Below are 20,601 nucleotides of genomic sequence, written 5' to 3'. Positions count from 1 at the left end.
GAAGTTTCACAAAACATTTCAAATCCATGTTCTTCCTCAACCATAGAAAAAAGTCTTCAGACCAAATCTACCTTCCCATTTTTCAATGATCTATTCCCAGAGGAGCCTAATCAAGAGAAAAAGCAGTTAAGAGTCAGCTAATAAATGTGGTTCGTTGTTTTACCATGGTAAAAGGGGTGCCATCACATATTTACTTTAAAATCCAAAACCTAAAGTTTATCAGTATTACAAAGACTCTGACCATCTCAAAATGTGATATATTATACTTTTCTAACCATTGTAAGTTCTAGAATCATTCTTCTGGCACCCTCTAACCATAACATTTTGACAGACAGCACAGAGCGTATTAGCACCAACTCTGTTCACCCTATATATTGCGCTGTGATGCCCCAGGGTAGCCATGCGCAATAGAAATGCGTATTTATTCATATTAACGGGCTGATTAAGAAGCTAGCGGACTGCCATGGAGAGCCCCTTAAGATTGCAGAGGATACGGAATTGTGTTTATTTTCTGACAACACCTTACCAGTATCCAGGACCCCCTGCGGCTACACAATTTACTTGGCCGGTCTCTAGCTGCATGTGGGAAATATGGACTGGACGTCAGCATAATCAAAACTACATTTTTGACTTTTAATCTACATAGATCATTCGGAGGCAAGGTCAATTAGGGGATACTTTTGGGAGCAAGTAAAACAATTGGGTGTTAGGTTCTCAAATACACTTTCACAGACCCCGCAAATTTGCAAGAAGCTGCTATCTCTACAAAATGTAAGCACTGCCATATATACAAAATTGAAAACCTCTCCTTTTAGGCCAATTATCCTGGTAAAAGAAATCGTTTTGTGGGGCAGAGCTATGGGGCCTGAATAACGTTGGGTCCCTTGAAAAAATTGAGAACACCTTCATAAGATCAATCCTCAAACTTCTTCAGAATGCAACATTAACCCCTATCTCTCTGGATCTAGAAAGAAAAAAACATAGTGCATGTGGCCGCATTTAGACCGCTAGCTTATTGGATGAGAAGATGGATGAATAATTCACCACTCTCCCCAGAGACAATCATTTTGTGATCTAATTGTACTTGATACCAATGGGAGTATACTCTGGTTGAAATATATAAAGAAGTGGTTGATCAGACTGGAATTCAGCGAACTTTGGTGCAATCTAGAACACATACAGAGAAACACCTAAATATGCCATAAAAAGATATACTGGAACCATATCAATGGTCTATGATTGAGTCATAGTTCTGTCGGCGAGTTAACAGGGAGATTCCGCGATTTTAAAGACAATATGAAATGTGAGGAGTTGTTAAACCGAATTGAATCACAGCATGCAAAAATATAGCATTTTGGTGGATTTCCGGTACGGTATCCTTCCAGTAAACAGGTTCTGCAGCAGATGGAAAAGTTGTGGCATCATCAACGTGCCCCTCGTGCTTGTCGTGCTCTGCAACAATTGAACATTTTATTTTCTGTGTGTGTGTCCTATATATACTGATATTAATAGCATTTGGCTATTCCCACTCTGTTGCATTTTATCTATGAGATCCTTAAAGGGCATTATTCGAAGCCTCAAATGTAATAGTACAGAGTGGTTTGTGTACACATTGTCAGATACCTGTTATATGCATGGTGGATGAGATCTAAGAATAGGAAAAAATCTGTTAGGACATGTACTTGATTCTCCTCTCCAAACTAAATGCATTTTTGCTATTTTCTTGGAAAGTTTGACGTTTTCCCTATAAATATTTGATGTTCTCCTAAATGAGAGCAATATTTTAAGTAGGTTTGCTGTTAAAATTGAATGCACAAGCACTTTTTAGTTTACAATGAAATTGTTACGATCTAATGATGTGTCATCTCTTCTAAGGCTGCCATGCCAAGGATAGATTGCAGTCTATAACTAATGCAAACGCACTTTAGGTAACTACATTTTTATTGTCATTTTATTTTTGCTATTTAACTGTGTTATTTGGAGAGCATTCAGCGTATAAGTCATCTCCTCAATTTCAAGAGGGTGGTGAATTTAAACTAGTGAGCTATTATAGATTTTGTTAATTGTTTATACGTTTAAGTACACATTAGACTGTAAATGTTGTGCCTCTGCAAGGGCATATAAAATACAGTTAAAGTACAGCCATGAATCAGTGCACTAATACTATTGGATATACAATGAACTAGCACTATTTGATAAAGAACGCACTAAGAACACTTTATTGCAAGACATTTTGTTGAGGAGTTAATGTATTTTATGTCCTGTTCAAAATACCAACAGCCGATAGATTGTTTGGATATTTAGCTATATTTTAAAGGCCAAAGGAAGTTATGATTTTCTAATGTATATATTGTTTTTAAAGCCAGGGGGTGCCCTCAAAAGCATTTTAAAATTTGGAAGCGAGGGGCAGACTACTGTGGTCTATATTTGGAACCCGTTTCTCCGCCAGGGCTCCCTGATCTAGCTTAAGTTCCTACTTGGTGCGAGGTATAGTTTTAGGTGCAATAATGTGCCACATTCCTTGGGGTGGCTGCTTTTCTCATGGTGTTCCATAGTGGGGAAGACTTTAGTGTGGCGGGGTATTGTTTTGTTCTGTTTTTTTTTTCTTCTCTCCTTGGTTGTTTTCTTTCACTTGGATTGCTTTCCATTTCTCCTCGATTATGTCATTGTAAAAGTCAAATTCATGTTGATGTACGTTTATTATGCAGATATCTCTGGGGTACAGAGCTCTGCTCCATATGTGCTGTTTGACAAATAAACATTGTTTTAAAAACAAAAAAAACAGCTTGCACCACTGCACCTGTCCTAATCCATCCAAATCCTCAGTTATCTTACATTGTTAAAGCAGATGCTTCCGATATAGCATTGGGAGCTATACTTTTGCAAAGACACCCTGACAATGGCCAACTCCATACTGTTGCTTATATGTCCAAGAAACTTTCATTAGCAGAAAAGAATTACACAATAGCTGAAAAAGAACTGTTAGCAATCTGGGAAGAATTTAAAGAATAGAGACACGATTTGTTAGGAGCGAAACATATTACAATATACACGGATTATTGCAACATGCAATTTATGAAAACAGCTAGAATTCTCACACCTCGGCAGTTGTGATGAATGATTTTCTTTCCTGGATTTGATTTAAGAGTTACTTTTCATCCAGGAGCTAACAATCGGAAAGCTGATGCCTTAACAAGACAAGACTCCTCTGTTGTACATCAAACCGATACACCACGATCCATCATAGATCCGGGAAAAGTTATTAGTGTTGTTTCCACAGAAGACTTCCTTGATGCAGTACGAAACAAATTTCAACCACCAGAATGGGCACAGTGGCTACAACAAGCATCACATGAGACAAATCATACAAGGATTACCTTTTCATGCCTCAAAACTATATATATCTACAGAACAATTGCGTAAAGTTGTGTTTGAATGGCATCATAGCCATCCATGTGCAGAACATCCAGGTTGTCAAAAAACATTACACACAGTTCAACAGAATTTTTGGTGACCCACACTGGTGAAAGATATCTCCAAATGGATCTTACAGTGTGAAGTCTGTGCCAGAACCAAGCACGGCCCTGGAAAACCAAAGGGTCTTCTCTTGCCTTTACAAACTCTACAAAGATTGTAGGAACACTGGGGCATATTATCAAGGAATGGCGTTATAATTATCTCCGCTTTGGCGGCAGAAAACTGCAGCTAAACTGGCGATAATGGGCTTGATAATATGCCCTAGTGAATTCCCATAGAAGCCCATGTTCTGGTGTGAACATGGGCTTCTATGGGAATTCTCTACGGCATATTTTCAAGCCCATTATCGCCGATTTAGCGGCAGTTTTCTGCCGCTAAAGCAGTTATAATTATAACGCTGTTCCTTGATAATATGCCCCACTGTTCTTTAGACTTATTTACCAAACTGCCCCAAGATCAAGGACATACTTTTATATTAGTAATCATATCCAGTTTTTCAAAACGAGGTAATTTTACTGCATGCAAAAAGTTACCCACAAGTTACTTAGCACAAATGTTCCTGCATAATATCGTACGTTTGCATGGAAGCCCTAGTAAAATTATTTCAGATCAGGGCACTCAGTTGACTGAAATTTTGGATATGTTGGTGTAAGGCTCTTCAAATTGCTGCGGCCTTATCCACCAGATAACACCCACAACCAAAAAGGACTAACTGAGAGATTCAATCAGTCTCTGAAACAATTTCTCAGATGTTATGCCACTTCTTTCACAAAATCATGGGTAGAAATGTGATGGTTGGCTGAAATAGCATACAATTATGCATATCATTCCTGTTTTCAAATGTCCCCGTTCCGATGTACATATGGTTTTCAGCCCACTTATTTACCAATTGCAAGTACTTTGATCAATACCGAACCAAGAGCTGCATCTAATGTTCAGGACATTTTAAAAACCTATGAACACATATTCAAACATTTGGAAAAAAGCTAAAGACTTATACAGCCTGATTCATGAAGCAAAATTGCACTCGCAAAGGGCAAATTGCCTTTTGCGAGTGCAATTTTGGCATTTGGGATTCACAATCCCAAATGCAAAAATCGCTAATGAGGAATTAGCAAATATGCGAGGATTAGCATTTAAGGAATCTCTATTAGAGATTCCTTAAATGCTATTCATGACACTTGCAAAAATTGCGATTTAGCAAAATTGGGCCGCTATTTACCGAGAGGTCAGACCTCTCGGTAAATAGCAAAAACATAGAAAAATGCTTTTAAAAGCATTTTTCTAAGTTGCATGTTGCACACACACATGTCCTTTGGACATGTGTGTGCGCAACACCTGTTCAAATGTGCATTTTAGGGGTGCTACAGGGTGTCCTTTGGACACCCCTGGCACCCTTAAAATCGCTATCTGATTTGCGAGTAGCAAATTGCTACTCGCAAATAAGGGATACTCCCCATTCATTCCTATGGGCCTTTTGGCCCATAGGAATGAATGGGGAGTTATTCCTTTTTTTGCGAGTAGCAAATTGCTACTCGCAAATAGAGAACATGTAGGAATCGCTATTGATTTAGCAATTCCTACATGAATGCCGTTTTGCGTGTCCTCAATAGCGAGTCGCTATGATTCGCTATTAGGGCCACGCAAAACGGCCCGTACATGAATCAGGCTGATAGTCCTGGAGTATTGCGCAAACCAGTTGATGGAGTGGGGCTATCTACGAAAAACATTACGTTCCATAATAAAAAGACATTCCATCCAAAATACATAGGTTCCTACACTGTACTCCAAAAAATCAACCCCGTCACATACCAATTAGACCTGCCCCAACATCTAAAAATACATCCAATATTTCATACTTCCCTATTGAAACCTGTGACATAAATTGGTAAATCTCGACCTCCACCAGTACTGATACAAGGACACACAGAACATGAAGTACGCCAACTCTTAGACTCCCATTAGAGAGGAACAAAACTATGGTATCTTGTATCCTGGAAGGGTTGTGGACCTGAGAATGACTCCTGGGAACCAGCTAGTAATGTACACGCTCCACCTCTCATAACAAATGTTTATGCTGTGCATCCTGAGAAACCAGCCCCTAGATCCCCATCGAGGGAGGGGAATACTATCATGACTTTAACCAGTGGTTCTAGGGGGTACAACGATCTTTGCCAAAACATTTTCCGCAGGATTGCATGGTAAAATACATGGACCTTACAATCTGGCCAACTATTTGTAGCATTGCTCATAAAGTATATAAAATATAAGAGCCAATCATGTTTATTTTCGATTCCTGAATAACACGGTTGGTACCATGATGCAAAAAGAATTGCAAAAAATATTACCAACCAATAGAGATAATTTTTGTCTCTAACTTATTTAGAGACAAAAATTATCGCCGCACATCGGCGATTTTTATCGCAGATAAACCTTGCTATTAGCAAGGTTTATCGCAAATGCGATAAAAAACGGCCGCAATGCATGAATATCGCTGAAAAGTCAGCGATATTCATACATTATCGAGCAAATGCTCTTAGCCATGTTATCCACCTCCCATTGGACAACATGGGTAAGAACTGCTCCTGGGCAAGTGTTAGCTTTTGGAGATATTCGCGCTTAGCGCGAATATCTCCAAAAGTTGGTAATAGGAGATAGCGATGTTAGCGACTGTTTTCAGTCGATAACATCTTGGCACGCCCACTTTGCATGTCATTAGTGATAAATATCACTGACATGCAAAGCGGGGCCCAAGATGGTCACTATCTCCTATTAGCTGTCGCTAACTGGTGTTAGCGACAGCTTGGTAATAGGGAGATAATTTTATCTCCGCTTTCTTGGCTTTTAAAGCCAAAAAAGCGGAGATAAAGCCCCTTGATAATATGCCCCCTAGTCTTTGTTTTATGACATTACGTTTCTTCTTATTTTGTTTGCCTTATTCCTTTTTGGCCTTTGTTTATTCGGAACATGGAATCATTACCGGCGCCTATCACTATCCTGTTGTTCCCCGCTGTTTCCAATGCATAAGAACCGACACATACCAGAAACTTCCTTGCTGAGTTATGCGAGTGTGACTGCTAAGTCAGGAGAGACTTGATTATAAAATGATCTGTGATGTAGACCACCCGCTCGTTATTCTTTCCTGCTTGGAGATGCGTATTGATCGTGTTCCTGCTCCGAAAGCGTGTGGGCATTCCCAGAGTCTTCAGCGAGTTTAGACAATGGCTCTCTGTCCACAGGTCAATGAAAGCACTGTTGCCAGATGGAAACCCCAGTTAGTCAATACAAAAAGGGTTGAGATTGTCCCAATCTCTGACTTTAAGAACTTCTGAGTTTCATAAACAATAAAAAGTCATGTTTGACAGTTAATCTTGAAAACCTTTGAGTTCATTTTTGGAAACTTTGAATAATCAGTAATCTTAAGTTGAGAGGCTGGTCCTGCATCGCATCAGATGTAAGCAGAACTAAAAAGAGCATTTGATTTTCGGACATAAAGAGAATTGTAGAACAGCCTATGAATAATATATTTTGTTGATAAAAGTCATACAAAGGTCAACTCAGGACATCTAGAGTTAGAGCAGGGGAGAAAACTACATCCTTGTTATAAGAGTCTGTGGTGCTGGGTTCAGCTGATTATTTTGTTTATAGAGATATTCAACACTAGTGGGCATGAGAGAGGTCATTGTAGAACTCACATACAAAAATCTTATTCATTTCTTACAGGTTTCCCTCCCTGAGTTCCCATCCCTACACTCTTTCCCTCACCTGGCCACATCAATAATCTGCGTTATAACGGCATTCAGACTTGGTGGTACCTGGAAGTAGAACATTCTGGCAGCGAGCAAGTTCCTGAGGAATTACCAGTTGACAGATGTCATTGACCACATCATGAGTGATGTAATATGTGAGTTCATAAGTAGTACATTGCATGGGAGTGAGTTGAACTTCTCTGATTTTATACGAGTGAAATGTCAGCCTAACTATAATGTTCCTATAACCTTTGGTTTTTTCAGTGAATTTCTAGGGTTTCGTTTCAAATGCTAATTCCTAACTATAACATCCCTGTAACATTTGGCTTTTTCAGTGAATTTCTATGGGTTCAAAGTAGTAGTCACGTTTGCAGAGTAGTGGAAAAAGGGGACAGGGCCTCTGACCAGCTCACAGGAAATCCACTGTGCAGGACATACAGGAGGTACCACGAGGGCCTCTTGGCCACCAAGGTCCCTCTGGAGCCAAGGGGACTTCATCCCCCAACTAGTAATGTGCCAGGAGGCACAATTGCAGAGTGGGGGATAAAGGGGACTTGCTTCTGACAACTTCTCAGCGATCCTGCAGAGGTAACAGGTGGAGTAGATAGCAAAAGGACATCCTTAGGGGCCAGCTACCCCTCCTATTGTCTCCAGTAAGTCCCATACAACAGGATAACTGCAAACTGATAGGCCACACAACTTTTCCCACCACTCGCAAACACACCACTAGGTTCACTGCTAGTAGGGGGATGAAGTCCCCTTGGCTATGTAGAGTCCTTGGGGGCCAACTACCCCTCCGATTACCTCCAACAAGTCCCATACAACAGGATTAGGAAGAACTGATAGCAGGTCATACCCCCTTTCTCAACACTCTGCAAACAAGCATCCTGGTGCACTACTATTTTGGGGATTAACTTCCCTTGGCAGCTTCTTAGGGTCATTGGGGCCCAACAAGCTCTTCTGTTACCTCCAGCTGTATTGGTGAGAGTTGGTCAGAGACCATGCCCCCTCTCTCCATCACTCTGCAAACACATCTCCGGGCGCACTTTTGCTTTGTGAAAGAAGTCCACTTTAGTCCTGAGGCCCTCAGGAGGCAAAGGGGCATCACCCACCCCACCAGCAGTGCACCAAGAGGTGTGTTTGCAGAGTGGTGGAGGAAAAGGTGTGGCCTCTGACCACCTCTCAGCAATCCCGCAGTGTGGGGCGCACTGGAGGTAACTGGAGGTCTTCTAGGCCCCTAAGGAACCTCAGTAGCCCAGGAGACATCCCCCAACATCCCCCAACCAGGAGCGCGCCAGGAGGTGCAATTGCAGAGTAGTGCAGAAATGGAGGCAGGGCCTCCTGTGAGTTGCTGCTTTTTTATATATTGTTTAGGGAGAATGGGCCACGTGGCCCCGCATCCCTGGACCAGTTTCGGGACCATTTTGAAGCCTGATCCCTTTTTGAATATTTCTAATTTTAAAAAGTGAGGGGGGCTAGTCGCCCCCACCTGATTACGGCCCCAGGGACCCAATCTCCTTGGGCCCGGCCTTAATTTTTATTTTATTTTTAAATTTCATAGGGAGGGGGCAGAGGGACCCCCCTCCTTTTCGGCCCTGGGACCCAATATCCCAGGGAATGGCCATTTTAAAAAAAAAATAAATTAATAGGAGGGGGGCCAAGTGAACCCCTCCCAAGGCTGATCTTGGCCCCGGGGACCCCAGGCCTTTATTTTTTTTTACATGGGAAGGGGCCACACGGCTCTACTCCCTGGGCCTATTTTGGTTCTGGGACCCCATCCCCCTGGCAGGCCTTCAACAAAATAATTTTAAATGGCGAGGGGGCCAGTGTGGCTCCCCCTCCCTGGGCAAATATTGCACCATGGACCCCATCCCTGGGGCATGGCCAGCTCATTGGGGACTGCAGAGGAGCCTCAAGGCCCCTGCGGTCCATGCCGGCACCCTGCCTCTCTGTATTTAATCCCTAGGTGCCCCCCACCCTCCATGCCCCCCAGCACAGTCCTGAGGAAGACCCTGTTTGTAAGGATTGCAAGGACCTACACTCATTCAGGGGTCGAAACGTCTACACTTCTGATGTAGACGAATCAAGGACCCTATTTAAATATGCCCGAGTTATGCCATTATGTGGTTACATCAAATCATATCCTTATAAAGGCATAAGAATCATACCCATATTAAGTCATAGCCAATGCAGCCCAAATACGGCAAGGCTACTCCCATAGACTCCTAGAAAGCACAACGCGTTCTTAAACAAACCAAGCCTCCAGCAGCCCGGGAATTCCCCCTGCTTCTGTATTGATTTGTCCTAGACCTCCTGGAGTCCTGAAAGAACTGCGAGTTCTTAGTGGCGTCTTATGTCCAACCTTACGTCAAACTCGGCACCTTCCAGGTTTAAATATACCAGCATCTGCCCTAGCAAAACACACAGTGGTTTGGAGCAGATCGGCTATCTACTTGCCCGACGCCCTGCTGAAGCGAGTGCCGAAGGAAGCCGACCGTCCCATTGACGCACTGAGAGAGACGCTGTCTTTTCTCCTGCCGAGAAATCCAGCTCCAGTGTTTCCCTCTCACCCTTGCGGGTTGCTGGGAGATCGAGTGCTGAGAGAGAGATACAAGACCTCCTTCATTCTATAACCAAGGTACAGAGCTGATTAGACCCTTAGAGAATTCTTGATTCAGATTCTTGTCAAAAACTATCTTAACTCAAACTACAACTCATTTACTCCGTCCAATGTACTAAGCTTAGGTTAGGTACACCGGGGTAGGCATATCTTAGAAGCACCAGTTGAGTACGTTTAGTCAACTTTTATGATTTTATGTATTTTATCCCTTTTAAGTATCTTATGGCTTAGAAACCATAGAAATGCTTTTACAGTATTATTTCATAATACTCCTTTTACTGTAAGCACTTTACTTTGTGACAAGTATTGCAATTGTAGCAATTCACTTCTCTTGCATGAGAAAGAAGACTGCTCAATAAATAACCACTTTTATTGAAAACGCCCGTCTCTCTATTTCTCTGCACTTCTGGTGAAACTAAGCATCCACGATTGACTGAGTGAAATAGCTATCTATTGTTTCCGCGACTCTGGAGATACACTCCTTGTTCTAGGGGAGCAAAGTTGTCATGTTTATGAGGTTGTCAGAAACTAATCCCTTCTTGTGAATTCGAGAAAGGTTCTAGTGACCTCTGAGCTAGCTGGCATTCATAATTAAGTCTAACATATTCAATAGAGACCTAGTCGACCTCAGTCCTATGTCTAAACTATCGTTTATGTAATTCCAATACGCAGAGCCTATTGGGAATATAGGAACTACACTACACTTCATAGGTTGCCAGTATTATCAGCAGTACTTTCTTTACTGTGTTATGGTGCTTGTTATACATGGCTAGATGATACATTGTATTAATCAGTATAACTGTGTAATCTGTTGGCTAAATGATATGCCAAGTAAATAGACTATTGTGGTACCACTATACTTCATGTACCCTGCTACCCTCACCCAAACCACTGACTTCTCCGTATTCTTTTCCCTTTTCCCTCTGGGCACTTCCAAACATTTTTTTAATGTTTTCTCAATTAAAATATATGCTCAGTGTGATTAAATAACACTGTTGCAAAAAAATATATATATGCTGTCTTTGAATTTGTGAAAATGTGGTTATATATATTTTATGCACCGTTGGATATAGCGTAACTGGGACCTCTCATTATTGTACTGTCTTATACCAAGGTCACAGTGATTCTTGGGTTTACCCTTTCAGGTAACGTCCTGCAGGAGCTGGCATTGCTTTTGGACAGAGGGAGCTACAAACAGGCAGCTCCCTCTGTCCAAAAGCAATTCTGCTCCGCTTCATGGAAGCGAAAGCATTTTTATAGCTCTTGCTTCTATGAAGCGGAGCAGAGTTTGTTATGGTTGGTGGGAGCAGTGCTCCTGCCAAGCCATACAAATTGAAATGTCCCGGGGTGTGTTACACAAAAAGGAGGGACTCAGGGCAAGTTTAACGAGGTCCAGCGTACGTGCCCAGGAGGCTGTATTTTCACACTAGGTACAGAGTTCCTCTGGGGTATTAGATGATAAGGTAGTAGAGACCAAGAGAGGAGTCCCGAAGGAGACCATAAATGTATGTGAAGAAAAGGAGGAGGGGGGAATCCCCCTTGCGGAACTAGTACTCTCACACACCTAGCAAGCTAGGTGTCATGCTTCATCATTTGAGTATGCCCCTCGTCAGGTCGGCGCTGCAATACCTGACGGGCGCCCGGAACCGGGGCTCTTTATCGGGGATCTTCTGTTCCTGCCGGTTGGTGCAGTGGGGGTAAGGGGCCTAGTATGTGTAGATGTGAGGGGAGTGGGTTAAAATAGGTCTGTTAGTCCTATTCCTAACCTTTATTCTGTAGGTAAACTGCCTAGTTAAAAGGGGTGGAGAGGGGCTGTACCTAGTCGCAATGTACCTAGATGTGGAGGCCCCACTCTCAAAAGATCAACATGTTTCGTGTCAGAATAGTCAGGAGGATCTGGACACTTCTTCAGGATCTGAGTGTCGTATTATCTACACAGGAAGGTAAGTGTAAAACTACATACCGCCTTGTTCTCATGGTAGACCTAGAGGTGGGATAAAAACAACATGTAAGGGAGGGTACAGTACGTATCATGAGAAATACCCTTAAGTGAGGTCACCAATATTTTCTTGGTCAGCACTTATACATCTGTTCATATGTGAAACCTGTTAAATTAATTTCTCCTTCAAGTATACACCTTAATGGATGTACCGTTACTGGGACCTCTCATTATTGTACTGTCTTATACCAAGGTCCCAGCGATTCTTGGGTTTACCCTTTCAGGTAATGTCCTGCTGAAGCTGGCTTTGCTTTTGGACAGAGGGAGCTACAAACAGGCAGCTCCCTCTGTCCAAAAGCAATTCTGCTCCGCTTCATGGAAGCGAAAGCATTTTTATAGCTCTTGCTTCTATGAAGCGGAGCAGAGTTTGTTATGGTTGGTGGGAGCAGTGCTCCTGCCAAGCCATACAAATTGCAATATCCCGGGGTGGGCACTCCGGGACATTGCTGAAGCTGGCCCTTGCAGGTGGCGGTCCCCAGGGCCATTTACGGCGCCACAAGGGGGCTCCTCCAACAAAAGTTAAGTCATGGGGAGATGGTGGTCCCTGGGGCTGTGGCCCCCATATCTAATTTAGTATACAGTTGCCCTGAGGAGGTTGCAGTCCCTGGGGCTGGGTTGGGGGCTGGAGCCCCCCAAGCATTATGATTTAATACAGCCCTAGGGAGGTGGCATTCCCCGGAGCAGCGGGCCGCATTTCAGTGAATCAGTCCCACAGAGGTGGGAGCCACACGGGTCCCTCATCATTATTTTTTAATACCCCCAGGACCTGGCCCACCCGGGGCCTAAATTAAACACTTCAATATTTTAAAAAGTTTATATATATATATATATATAGATATATATATATATATATATATATATATATATATATATATATATATATATATATATATATATATATATATATATATATATATATATATATATATATATATATATATATATATATTAATGCTCCTGGGTCCGCCACCAAATGAAGGAGCACTCAAGCAACAGAGAAGGTTTGACCCGTAACCTTTATTTGTTAGGTACAAACTGCACACGCAGGTGGGCGGGATATGCAGAAACTTCGAATCACCTGACGCGTTTCAATTGCTATCTTCCTCAGAGGCTTCCACCGAAGTTTGCGTGCCACACCCCCAACTGCTCTCTGATTGGGCATTCCACGCCCCTGAGCATTGTGGATGTTGAAGTCATTAAAGTCCATAGATGAACGCACTGTCTTAACTGCTGCTCTGTATAAGCCCCTAGACTCTGGATGAGCCTCCGCTAGCGTTGCAGTTTTAATCCAGCTCCGTTGCTCCACATTCGAGGTAGGTAACATCCCATCTCAGTGCGTTCATCTATGGACTTTAATGACTTCAACATCCACAATGCTCAGGGGCGTGGAATGCCCAATCAGAGAGCAGTTGGGGGTGTGGCACGCAAACTTCGGTGAAAGCCTCTGAGGAAGATAGCAATTGAAACGCGTCAGGTGATTCGAAGTTTCTGCATATCTCGCCCACCTGCGTGTGCAGTTTGTACCTAACAAATAAAGGTTACGGGTCAAACCTTCTCTGTTGCTTGAGTGCTCCTTCATTTGGTGGTGGACCCAGGAGCATTAATTCATAGCGGCAGCCCATCCGCGAGGGTGCACCATCCTGTTTAAGATGGGGGCCATGAGATGGGATGTTACCTACCTCGAATGTGGAGCAACTGAGCTGGATTAAAACTGCAACGCTAGTGGAGGCTCATCCAGAGTCTAGGGGCTCATACAGAGCAGCAGTTAAGACAGTGCGTTCATCTATGGACTTTAATGACTTCAACATCCACAATGCTCAGGGGCGTGGAATGCCCAATCAGAGAGCAGTTGGGGGTGTGGCACACAAACTTCGGTGGAAGCCTCTGAGGAAGATAGCAATTGAAACGCGTCAGGTGATTCGAAGTTTCTGCATATCCCGCCCACCTGCGTGTGCAGTTTGTACCTAACAAATAAAGGTTACGGGTCAAACCTTCTCTGTTGCTTGAGTGCTCCTTCATTTGGTGGCGGACCCAGGAGCATTAATTCATAGCGGCAGCCCAGCCGCGAGGGTGCACCATCATGTTTAAGACGGGGGCCATGAGATGGGATGTTACGTACCTCGAATGTGGAGCAACGGAGCTGGATTAAAACTGCAACGCTAGTGGAGGCTCATCCAGAGTCTAGGGGCTCATACAGAGCAGCAGTTAAGACAGTGCGTTCATCTATGGACTTTATTGACTTCAACATCCACAATGCTCAGGGGCGTGAAATGCCCAATCAGAGAGCAGTTGGGGGTGTGGCACGCTAACTTCGGTGGAAGCCTCTGAGGAAGATAGCAATTGAAACGCGTCAGGTGATCCGAAGTATCTGCATATCCCGCCCACCTGAGTGTGCAGTTTGTACCTAACAAATAAAGGTTATGGGTCAAACCTTCTCTGTTGCTTGAGTGCTCCTTCATTTGGTAGCGGACGCAGGAGCATTAATTCATAGCGGCAGCCCAGCCGCGAGGGTGCACCATCCTGTTTTATAGTCGGGGGCCATGAGATGGGATGTTACCTACCTCGAATGTGTAGCAACGGAGCTGGATTAAAACTGCAACGCTAGTGGAGGCTCATCCAGAGTCTAGGGGCTCATACAGAGCAGCAGTTAAGACAGTGCGTTCATCTATGGACTTTAATGACTTCAACATCCACAATGCTCAGGGGCGTGGAATGCCCAATCAGAGAGCAGTTGGGGGTGTGGCACACAAACTTCGGTGGAAGCCTCTGAGGAAGATAGCAATTGAAACGCGTCAGGTGATTCGAAGTTTCTGCATATCCCGCCCACCTGCGTGTGCAGTTTGTACCTAACAAATAAAGGTTACGGGTCAAACCTTCTCTGTTGCTTGAGTGCTCCTTCATTTGGTGGCGGACCCAGGAGCATTAATTCATAGCGGCAGCCAAGCCGCGAGGGTGCACCATCCTGTTTAAGACGGGGGCCATGAGATGGGATGTTACGTACCTCGAATGTGGAGCAACGGAGCTGGATTAAAACTGCAACGCTAGTGGAGGCTCATCCAGAGTCTAGGGGCTAATACAGAGCAGCAGTTAAGACAGTGCGTTCATCTATGGACTTTATTGACTTCAACATCCACAATGCTCAGGGGCGTGGAATGCCCAATCAGAGAGCAGTTGGGGGTGTGGCACGCTAACTTCGGTGTAAGCCTCTGAGGAAGATAGCAATTGAAACGCGTCAGGTGATCCGAAGTATCTGCATATCCCGCCCACCTGAGTGTGCAGTTTGTACCTAACAAATAAAGGTTATGGGTCAAACCTTCTCTGTTGCTTGAGTGCTCCTTCATTTGGTGGCGGACCCAGGAGCATTAATTCATAGCGGCAGCCCAGCCGCGAGGGTGCACCATCCTGTTTTAAAGTCGGGGCCATGAGATGGGATGTTACCTACCTCGAATGTGGAGCAACGGAGCTGGATTAAAACTGCAACGCTAGTGGAGGCTCATACAGAGTCTAGGGGCTCATACAGAGCAACAGTTAAGACAGTGCGTTCATCTATGGACTTTAATGACTTCAACATCCACAATGCTCAGGGGCGTGGAATGCCCAATCAGAGAGCAGTTGGGGGTGTGGCACACAAACTTCGGTGGAAGCCTCTGAGGAAGATAGCAATTGAAACGCGTCAGGTGATTCGAAGTTTCTGCATATCCCGCCCACCTGCGTGTGCAGTTTGTACCTAACAAATAAAGGTTACGGGTCAAACCTTCTCTGTTGCTTGAGTGCTCCTTCATTTGGTGGCGGACCCAGGAGCATTAATTCATAGCGGCAGCCCAGCCGCGAGGGTGCACCATCATGTTTAAGACGGGGGCCATGAGATGGGATGTTACGTACCTCGAATGTGGAGCAACGGAGCTGGATTAAAACTGCAACGCTAGTGGAGGCTCATCCAGAGTCTAGGGGCTCATACAGAGCAGCAGTTAAGACAGTGCGTTCATCTATGGACTTTATTGACTTCAACATCCACAATGCTCAGGGGCGTGAAATGCCCAATCAGAGAGCAGTTGGGGGTGTGGCACGCTAACTTCGGTGGAAGCCTCTGAGGAAGATAGCAATTGAAACGCGTCAGGTGATCCGAAGTATCTGCATATCCCGCCCACCTGAGAGTGCAGTTTGTACCTAACCAATAAAGGTTATGGGTCAAACCTTCTCTGTTGCTTGAGTGCTCCTTCATTTGGTAGCGGACGCAGGAGCATTAATTCATAGCGGCAGCCCAGCCGCAAGGGTGCACCATCCTGTTTTATAGTCGGGGGCCATGAGATGGGATGTTACCTACCTCGAATGTGGAGCAACGGAGCTGGATTAAAACTGCAACTCTAGTGGAGGCTCATACAGAGTCTAGGGGCTCATACAGAGCAACAGTTAAGACAGTGCGTTCACTTATGGACTTTAATGACTTCAACAACCACAATGCTCAGGGGCGTGGAATGCCCAATCAGAGAGCAGTTGGGGGTGTGGCACGCAAACTTCGGTGGAAGCCTCTGAGGAAGATAGCAATTGAAACGCGTCAGGTGATTCGAAGTTTCTGCATATCCCGCCCACCTGCGTGTGCAGTTTGTACCTAATAAATAAAGGTTACGGGTCAAACCTTCTCTGTTGCTTGAGTGCTCCTTCATTTGGTGGCGGACCCAGGAGCATTAATTCATAACGGCAGCCCAGCCGCGAGGGTGCACCATCATGTTTAAGACGGGGGCCATGAGATGGGATGTTACCTACCTCGAATGTGGAGCAACGGAGCTGAATTAAAACTGCAACGCTAGTGGAGGCTCATCCAGAGTCTAGGGGCTCATACAGAGCAGCAGTTAAGACAGCGCGTTCATCTATGGACTTTAATGACTTCAACATCCACAATGCTCAGGGGCGTGGAATGCCCAATCAGAGAGCAGTTGGGGGTGTGGCACGCAAACTTCGGTGGAAGCCTCTGAGGAAGATAGCAATTGAAACGCGTCAGGTGATTCGAAGTTTCTGCATATCCCGCCCACCTGCGTGTGCAGGTGGGCACTAACAAATAAAGGTTAGGGGTCAAACCTTCTCTGTTGCTTGAGTGCTCCTTCATTTGGTGGCGGACCCAGGAGCATTAATTAATATATATATATATATATAATATATATATATATATATATATACACACACACACACACACAAACACACATATATACATACATATACATACCTATATACACACATTTTTTGTGAAAAGATTTTTTTATTATTTCCAACTCCCCTCAGAACCTCTAAAATGATAGCCATATACAAAGCCATTATACAAGTAACACATCAAATACTCTCATTGCAATCAAGGTTACTCAATTATCCCCCCACCCTCCAACAATCCTAACACCCCCTCCCCTCTACCCCCACCCCCTGTCAGTGTGCCCATCCTATTCAGCTCTCAGTTTTGGAACCACCCAACCGTCTGTCTTCCAGCTGAACGATCACCACAAATCTTCCTAGCAAAGAACTGAGGTCAAAAAACTTTGTTGGTAAGAGATACGTTCTCTGGTGTCACCACTATAGTTCACTAGTGTTGCCATGCCCGGAATATGCAAGGTGGCCCTCCCTCATGCTACAACTTGGTACATCAACTCATGCCTTCCTCCCTACTAATTCGTCAACACTGCCCTCTCAACCTGATCCACATCTTCCTACTCCTCTTCAGCATCCACTGCAGGAGTCTGGAGTTCAGCCACCAAAGCCCCACACGCCCTGGCCTCCTCTAGGGTCTTATCATTAGCAGTGCGCCTATCCAGCTGTAATCGAAGGGTCCCCTCGATACTTGCCCAACTTTAAAAATGTGCTCTCCACCTCAGATAATTAGGCCCTGTCTTCGACTTTCAGTGCATGGTAAGCTCCCTTTTTGCTATAATTAATCCCAAGTCATAAAATGTACTAGTAATTTTCATGCGGGGGTATGTGGGAACCAAAGTAACAAGCAAGTCCCCATCTCTGCCTCCATCGTTCGACACGTCGCCTAATTCAAACATGTTATCACCTCTTCCCAGTAGCACCCTAACCCCGTACAAGACCAGAACATGTGACGGAAATCGGCCCCATCTGCATTACACCTCGGACACTGCTATAGGGAGCCACCAAAATACTGTAGGATTTTAACCAGCATCAAATAGGCCCTATGTAATGTGAAGAACTGAACCAATTGGAACCTGGCGTTTCGTGTACCCTTCCAGGCACGTCGCACCAGTTGAGGCCACGTCGTCTCGGGTATGAGCTTCCCAATATCCGCTTCCCACTTGCCTTTCAAAGCATCTTGGGGTGGCAATTGCTCGGTCGACAAGCGCCTGTATAGGCACGTGATAGTCTTGAACGTACTTGCCGCCGTGACCACATACTGGCAACCCAGTGAGGTCGGAGGTTCCAATAGTCCCATCCTCCACTGCCATTGAATCCCCGTTATTAGGGCAGCATGCAATAAATAATCTCCCCGCGGTATCCCAAAAGTATTCTGCAAGTCCTGAAAGGATAGCAGAGCCCCGTCTCTGTATAAATCTCCCAACATATGTACCCTGAGCTCCTCCCAAATAGCCAACGCGGACCAGTTCCCACCATGTGGAAGGGCTGTGCACATGCCCAAAGGGATCTCCGGAGCATATGGGCGAGGAAACCCCGCTCGTCTTTGGCTCCGATTCCAGCTTAAGCGGTGTGTGCGTTCCTCAAGGGTGAGCTGATCGAAACTGATCCTCTGCTGGAGAACTATAAATGATAACACATGCCGGGGAATCACTCTACCTTGCAGTCCTTCCGGGCCTCTAAACTCCCGAGCCAACGCCTGCGTGAGCCACTGTAATTGCGCCGCCAGGTAGTACCATTCAAAGTCAGGGACCGCCAGTCCCCCCTCTTCCCTAGGCCGCATCAGCGTGGTCAACTCAACCCGCCTTTTACCCGATCCCCAGATGAACCCTGTAGTCAAGGTCCTAAGCCTCCGAAAGACTGAAGCCGGGACCCATACAGGCAGAGATACCTATATACACACATATACACACACACATAATATTTTTGAAAAAGATATTAGTGACAATATTTTTTTTATATTTTTGTAATTTACATTATAAGTATAGGATAACAATATTTTTAGATTCAATATTTTTGACACAATATTTGTGTAGCACGATATTTCTGGTTTTTATATTTTGTCAGTGGAATCCAGAAAACAGTTGCATAATATAATCCAATATAATACATTTCATTCAACGTCAGTCAGGTGTTTTTTTCTTGTTGTGACTTGTCAGTGAGAGCAAGTGTATGCTTTTAGGCACTGCAAGCAAGAAACTCACTGGAAAATATGGTCCCAATTCAAAAAGCTTTCCTTCAGTACAACAATTGAGGGGCAAGTCATTCCTGAATTAGGTGTAAAATGCGCCAACAGGACATTTTTGTGAATGTTGCCCAATGTCTTCAATCAGGAAGACAAAGGTTGGAAAAAGAAAATGATGGAAAAAGTTAGGCACAATATTCTGCACCACTAGCAATTTTTTGGGGCCCACATTTCATATTGCTTCTTGGCATTTTTGCACAGCACAAAAGGACAGATTGCAATTTAAAATGTAGCACAATTGATCGAACACAAAACTATGCACAACAATGATGACACAGGAGCGGTATACACCTGTTACAACGCAATTTTTACTCCGCACTACCACTACAACGCGACCATTACTCCGCATACCATTACAACGCATTGCGCTGGGGGGCGCTCTAGGATAGGGAATAAGTTTAATTTTCTATCCAACACCTTCCCTAGTGTCCACGGGGACTGGAGTTGGAATAGAAAATTATACTTACCACTATCCAGCACCTCTAAGCGCTATGCGTTGTAACGGTATTCGTTGTAAATACCGCGTTGTAATGGTATGCGGAGTAAAAGTATGCGTTGTAACGTCATACATCCCACAGGAGCAAAAAGAAATCTAAAGAAACAGTAAATATAGGAAACCATAAGAAAATTATAATCTTATTGAAAGTAAAGCCAAGACTATAGAAGATACCTTTTAGTTTATTGAGTACTTCCTGAGGAAGACTACGCTATTTGTGATCAAATACAACCTGAGCTGGTTTTAGCGCTAGCGGTGCCCAGTGAGGAATTCTTTTTTGGCACCTCAGATGACCTTCTTCTCCAGGGATGCTCTCACTGCCAACCCCTAACAGTGCCCCTTATTTCTTGTTAGCCCCTCACTCACATGCACTTTATTTCATGTATAGAGCTACTCACACTAGTGTAGGGTGTCAGAGCCCTGTACATCACATACACTATACAGAGGCAATGATTTATATGTGTCTAAATCACTGTATAGGGAAATGTTACAAAAAACAATGAGGCTTGTAAGGGATAGGAATCACATTTACTCCATACTAGCAGGCAGTATATTTTAAGTGTGCTTGATCTGGAGGAGCACTGACTCAAGATTCAAATCTTACCCAGTGGTATGGCTTTACAAATAAGATTTTATTTCTACCCAAACAAAAGCTACTTATCAAGATTGGGATAATGAAAGACTGGAAAAACATAATGTGCTAACCTATACCATGAAATTTGCATACTGGTCTTTCATACCAGTTCATAGATCGCTGTACAATATTAGGATTGCAACTGAAGAACAGCAAGTATCAAAAGAATCTCTGTGACAAAAACAGTAACCTGCTGAGCTATTCACATGAAATACAATTATGTCATCTGCATGGTACCTGTTTTTTGC

The sequence above is a fragment of the Lissotriton helveticus genome, chromosome 12 (assembly GCF_964261635.1).
Source record: "Lissotriton helveticus chromosome 12, aLisHel1.1, whole genome shotgun sequence".
Classification (NCBI taxonomy): Eukaryota; Metazoa; Chordata; class Amphibia; order Caudata; family Salamandridae; genus Lissotriton; species Lissotriton helveticus.
The sequence above is the reverse complement of the archived record's forward strand: the minus strand, read 5'-3'. Positions refer to the sequence as shown.